This window comes from Solanum tuberosum, unplaced genomic scaffold, assembly GCF_000226075.1.
Source record: "Solanum tuberosum cultivar DM 1-3 516 R44 unplaced genomic scaffold, SolTub_3.0 scf00322, whole genome shotgun sequence".
In the NCBI taxonomy this organism is placed as follows: Eukaryota; Viridiplantae; Streptophyta; class Magnoliopsida; order Solanales; family Solanaceae; genus Solanum; species Solanum tuberosum.
The window spans coordinates 119,278-126,454 of record NW_006239245.1 but is presented as its reverse complement, the minus strand read 5'-3'; positions in this window follow the sequence as shown (position 1 = coordinate 126,454).

The following is a 7,177-nucleotide window of genomic DNA, read 5'->3' as shown; positions in this document are numbered from 1 at the left end:
GTATATGAAGGGTATATAAAGTGTATGTTATATATATGTCAATCTCCGTGAAGTGGGAATCATTTTTTAGCGAGCAACAAAAACACCAACAAACTATCGTGAAGGTGAACATGTGAGGTTGGGTGGGTAGAATTGTGGCTAGAGTTTTTAGATACAAAAATATGTATTTAGGTGTATATATATGTTATAAAATTTAATAATTGTATTATATCTTGTAATTATTTAAAGAGTAAATTCATCAGGAGCATCTAAAGATGATACCATTTTACTTAAACATCTTAACTAAGACTTGTATCATTTAAACAGATACACTAAGATAGATTGAACTGTATTACCCTGACTTTTTTCAATGACCTAGCAACTTGTGTGATTTTCACTTCAAAATGGCGCTTGAAGAGCCTATAACAAACAAATTCCTCAATAAATTAATTATTACTGTTTGAGTATAAATATATATAGTTCAATGGGAGATAACAAATTTATTAGCCTAAAGTAAGAAATCATAAAATTATCTCTTTCATTTATATATTCTACTATATAATAAAAGGGAGTTTATGATGGGACATTCTACTATTTACAAATGACTTAGAAATTATCTTAATAAATCATTTACAAATTACTTAAAATATTTAAAAGATATATAATAAAATAGGTTGACTCTCAGAATTCTATCAGGGTCACATATATCGGGATAGAAAAAATAACATAAATCATTTTAAAATTACCAAAAAAGTATTATAAATAATAATAATTAACAACTTAAAATATCTGAAAGACATTTTAAAAGGGTTAATTTTGTAATTTTATCCATATCACATAAATTAGGACAAAGTGACCAGTAATGTAGGTAAATTTAAATAACTCACTATATTTTATCTGTGCCACATACATTAGGACAAAAAATAGCGCACGGGCTCTTCGTCACTAGTATATATATAAGAGAGAGTGATACATAAAATTGAAGTATAGAACAAGATATCAAAACGCAAGATTTTAATTTTTTTGCAAGTAATACTAGGGAAAGTCCAACTTCTTTATATATAGAGAGAGAGAAGTGAGATCGAAGAAATCACAAATATTGAATTACAAGGATATGTACATATTATCAAGTTACAAGGATGGGTGGATGACACTTTACCAAATACCTACAAAATATTTATTTTCACTTGATTCGTTCAATACCTATAAAATATGTAGAGTTTAGAAAATTATAATCTCATCCTCATAATCAAAATAAAATATATTTAATTTTATTCTACGACCATATAGATGAATATATTCAAGTTTCATCTTAAATTGTGAACATAATCTTTATAACTTGTAAAGATTGATCATTTAATTTTTTTTCTAGAAACTAAAATTTAAATAAGTAAAAGACACAAACAAATGCACATCTATTTTTTTTCCTATAAAAGTCGAAAAAATAATTATTCTATAGGATACATTATATCTAAACACAATTAATACTTTATATATTCCAACAAATGTACACCACATCAAAGTAACACTAGGTAAACATCATTCTAACAATTCAATGAAAAGATTTAGAACCACAATTTCTGCTACCCCAATAAAGCATTTTCTTTCTCAACATAACTTGTTCCAATTATTGAGAATACAACAATAATAATACATTCAGTGAAATTTGATAAGTAAGGTCATAAAGATAAAGATAGAAAAACTATTTTCGAAAGGCTCTCGTCAGTAAATTCAAATATAAAAAAGGAGACGGTGAAAACAATATTAGAAGTAACACGTAAGTGGTGCAAATTTGATCAAACGACATCATTCCAAATTCAACTCCCATGATAAAATACATTGCTTAGACATAGTATTTTACAAAAAAAAAATAAAAAAAATCAACTTTGTATTAGAAATACACAATAAAACATTTTCTTAATTTGTCTTACTTTAACATCACTTTCCATTCGACACAAATATGGATTTGTATTTATCCTCCCTTTTATCTTCTTCTTTGGAGATAAGAATAAATTTGACTTATATGAAGAAAAAAATATTACTTATTATATCATGCATTGGATCCAGGCCAACACTTCAAGTTGTGGTCTCAAGCATTAATTGATTTGTTAGTATATCGCCATGTTCAGATGGTAAGCAGTAAGCACTCTTCACTTCTGAGTTTGAATCACCAAAGGAGTAAAAGGTGGTAAAAAATATCACGAGTTCAAATCTCATTGAAGCTCCTAAGAACTAAAAAGATGGTAAAAAATATCACGAGTTCAAATCTTGTTGGAGTTCCTAAGAAAGGGGTAAAACGATTGAGCTAATTCATCCTAACTCAGTTATTTCGCGACATCTGCAAAAATAGCACAGAGTTGCTTCGACTCAGCGATAGGGATGTAAACTTATTTTACTACTATTTTTTTTATTTTAATAATGTGGAATAATCAGCACACAAATTAAACATATTTCAACATATGTTGCTTAGACATATATAGTATTTTACAAGAGGCAAAAAAAAAGAAGAAAAAGACACTAATTGGTATTAGGAGAAAGGAAATAATCCTTTTCTTTATTTGAGTTTCTTTTCATTTCTAACTTATTTTTTTATGTTTAGAACTTTGGTATGTAAGTAAAATATATATATTTGATTTTTCTTCGATTAAAGGTTGAGGAGAATATAATCATCGAAAAATATCTTGTAAACTTGTTTTTCCTACTTATACTAAAGAACTCATTTATTCATTTTTAATGAACTAATTATTTCTCATTAAATATGTTTTTTCAAAAAAATTCATCAACTGAACATGAAAAAATTGAAAAATTTCATACCGAACTCACCTGAACATATGTTTGTATTTATCCCTTTTTTGTAAAAATCTTTTTCTTTGTAGATAAGGGTTATTATTTTGACTTATATGAAGAGAAAAAGAAAAAAAAATTAACATAAATTTGGACTTGTATGATTTCTTTGAAATGGTCCAAAATAAAAAAAAACTAAATTAACATCCACAAATTCCGCCATAACCAATGGCCGTCCATTTTTTCAATTTGCTGGCAACTTTGTCGATGCCACGATTTAATTTCTTATATTTACGTAATATATTATAAATATATACTATACTCCTCCTACCAAACTTGGAATCCTAACAAACTTTTATACTTGAAAAAATAAAATAATTTCAACTAGTAATAAATAAATAAATAATATTAATATACGAAGAAACTAGAATTTTTATTATTAATATTGAAAATATGAAGAAGTAAACACATAAACAGTTCAGATATAATTTTCCGCAGATAAACCCCTTGTTTCAACTTGACTCCGCCTCATATTATATACTCCTACCAAAGAAAATGAACAACAACTTGTGCTAAAAATATATCCAGACCGTCAACATTATCATTTTAGAATCTAACTTATGTATTATATATGCAAGAATAAGTCATTTGACCAAATAAAATTTTTAACAAAAAGAAAAAAAGATTAGTTCCTTCCCTCTATTTGGTTTTGTAAGCTAAGTCCCTTAAAAAAGGCCATAAAGTAGTGGTCATCCAACAACCAACTATCCCATTCGTTTTAATTTATTTGTCATATTTATTTTTCTTAATTTACTTCAAAAAGAATTATTTTTGTCTGCAACTTTATAGTTACGATTTTCTACATAACATGTTTAAGACCACAAAAGATTATTTTTTCAAAAAATAATAATTCGTGTGAAGTTAAAATCAGACAAACAAATTAAAACAGAAAAAATAATAAATAAGGAGGGACTACTTTTTAAAAAGATAAAATCGTAGGTCCACCCATGACCATAAACTTGCTTACCCAATCCAGGTAGCTCTGACTTAAGCTTTATATTAATATACTAAAATAATTATGTAATATGTCTCTCTAAAATTCAATAAATAAAAATGAATATGACTCAGAACTCATAAACTAAAAATTTCTGATTTATCTCCACTTTTCAAGAAATTAATAGTTTCTTGCATGATATGTATAATATATTAGGTTAAAAAGAATTTTAAGAAGTTAGTGGAGTAGAGTGAAGACCATTTTAAGACACCTTATTAAATGGGAAATGGCTAGCATAAAATTATTTTTGTAACAATATATGCAATATAATTTCATAAAAATGAGATTTGAGAAAAGTAGAGTGTAAGGTAGATTTTATTCCTACATCAGGGGTATAAAAGTTGTTTCAAATAGATCATCAATTTCTTCGATAATGTGTTTCTAAGATATGATGCGAGGCTAACATGATAGAGATTAGCGAATGCCTTGAGTCGAAAGTTCATGGATAATTTGGCCCGTATTTTAGTTGAGATATGACCATTAGCCTTAGAGGTATAGTTTTTGGCGCTTTTTAAAATACGAATATTCCCGAGCAAGTAGAGTTCTTGCATATGTGTAGGATTGCACAAACAATTTAGAAATCTTAAAGAGTTCGGCTATTCTGTATTCATATCGCGTAGGGCTACTTCTGATGAAAGTCTTTCCCATCAAGAATTTTTTTCATATCCAAGGCTCAAATTCAAAATATCTGATTATGGGATGCATTGTCTCATTCAAAGCACCACATCCGTTAATGGTAATGAATGTAGTTGTTGATTGTGTCATATGTCAAACTAAATTGGAAGAGAAAAACAGAAATGCATATTTAAAATTATAATCACATACATATACATACGTAATCTAGTTCTTTGTCTTTAATACTAGTTTGATTTTTAGTCTTTATTTCGATAAGTCCAAAATCTATTTCAATGTTAAAAATAACTTGTCTATGAATCCTTAAATCAAATCATTCGTAGTTATTCAATTTAACTATCATTATAATAATCAGTGGCGGATCTATGAAGGGTTGTGGGGGTGCCACGCCACCCCCGAAATTCGACGGAAACTCTATATATACATAGGTATATATATATAATATTTATATAAATATAAAGCGTGCCACCCACAAAACAAAATTGGCTTGTGGTGCCACGGTAGGAGGGCAACTTTGAAGGTTGAGGTTGCGGGTTCGAATCCCATTTGGCACCCACGGACTCTAAATCCTGGATCCGCCACTGATAATAATAACCCAAAAAAAAGGATAGAAAATCAAATCAATACACAATTGACTTAGTTAAATTTAAATATTTTAAAAAAAACCTTAATTAAATTATTTTAAGTCTTTTTGAAAACTTACCCCATTCATCGTAACTCCTTTTTTTAACTCCTTTGTAGGAGTTCTCATCTTTTTTGCTCCCTTAGTGACTCAAACTTATGACAATTTTCGAATAAAAAATAAGGAATATTTACTATCCGAGCAACTCCCTCTCGTCCTAACTCTAAACACATTTTCACTTTTTTTTTTTTTAACAACAAAATCCTTTTTGGACCTACCATTAGAAATTAGTGGCTCACATTAGGACCCCAATTGTCAAATTGACAAATGAGGAATTTCTCCAGCTATCTTCCAATTCCCCTATATTCCACAAGGAACAATGTTTTTTTTTGTTTTAATAAAAAAAAAAAAAAGTAAAATTGGATCAATCATTTGCTAAAAAGATTATTAAAAAAAATAAAATAGTTTTGGTTATATCTTTATTTCCCAAAGGAAAAAGTTTTTTTTTTTTTTAAAAAAAAAAAAAAAAGTAAAATTGGATCAATCATTTGCTAAAAAGATTATTAAAAAAAATAAAATAGTTTTGGTTATATCTTTACAGCTTCTTATGAGCTATGAACCGTCAAATATTCTACTTCCAACTGTATTCTTTTGTTTTTTTCTCTCCTACTATTTTCCTTACCAAATTTCCACAATCTCTTTCTATCTCCACCAAATTTTTATTCATTCGATGTCTGATATCAGTATTAGACTATCAAATAAATTCAAATCGCACCATGTAAGGAGTAAAAAATTATTAGAAAATGATGTTTTCAACAGAATTTTCTCTATATCCAAGGTGTAAACCTAAAACATCTGATTAAGGATATTGGAGTAATTCCATCACTGTATTACAACGGATCCGCCACTTACTTTATAACCAATGTATAAGATTAAAATAAATGGGACACGTGTCCGTATTGGATGGTAACTTATGGAAGAAAACAAGAGCAACAAAAACAACACTAGAAGTGATCCATCTTGAAGAAGCAAAACGAACCGGACGTAAGATCAATGCCGAACTAAGACTAGGACATATGGATAAAAGAGTCATCAAAGAACAGTACTAATCATTATATATATATATATATATTAGTTCGATCCACATTGAATTTTCATTAAGTTTGCTCGTAGATATCTCCATTAAAGATATAATTACAATCAGGACAATATAAGTTATATTTATTTTAATCTTATATAATTCATTCATATTATCTTAACTTATTTTTTTTTTATCTATAACTTTATTTGCTTATATATTTTTACGTTTTACCTCAATCAATTCAATCCTAACATTCTTTAAATTTTGCGTACAAATTCAGTTGCACCTTCTTTATTTTTTCTGAGTAAACAATCAAAATTATAGAATTATTTTTCTCTTTTATTTTAAAAAAAAATAATTTACGTACATTATCTGCTTTTTGCTACCCCTTTCTTGTTTTACTCCATTCATCTCCGTCTGTCTTTTTCATTATAATTCTTTTAATATATATTTAGTAATTTTTTAATTCTATTAGTCTTGTTTTATTTATAATGGCAGAGATGAAATAACATGTTTAAGATTACAAGTATGGATAAAATTACAAATTTATTTACAAGTTCAGAAGAATTCATTAACTTTGATCAAATTCTGAATTTGTATTCTAAATTTTACTTAATAAATAATTTATTCAGAATTTCATAAACTCAACATCCTAAGTTTTTCCTTTAACCACAAGGTTAAAAAAATATTTTTAATATGTTACTTATGTCTCTCTTAAGATAATATACTTCACAAATTCTTTTACTATTTTTTCCATTCTAATTTATGTGATACTATTTCAAAATTCAAGTTAAAATTCTCGAATATTAACGGTTTATCATATATTTTGATACTTAAACGATACATCTCATAGTTCCAACGTCCAAATAAAATTTATCGATAAGTTTGAAAGATTGTCGATGTATTCGACCTTGATTTAAAATTTAGTTTTTTACAAAGATTAATATTTGAGACCAAGTTTCCCCTTAATTTCCTCTATTTCTTTAAAAAATAAATAAATAAAAAATCCATCCCCTACCCCCCA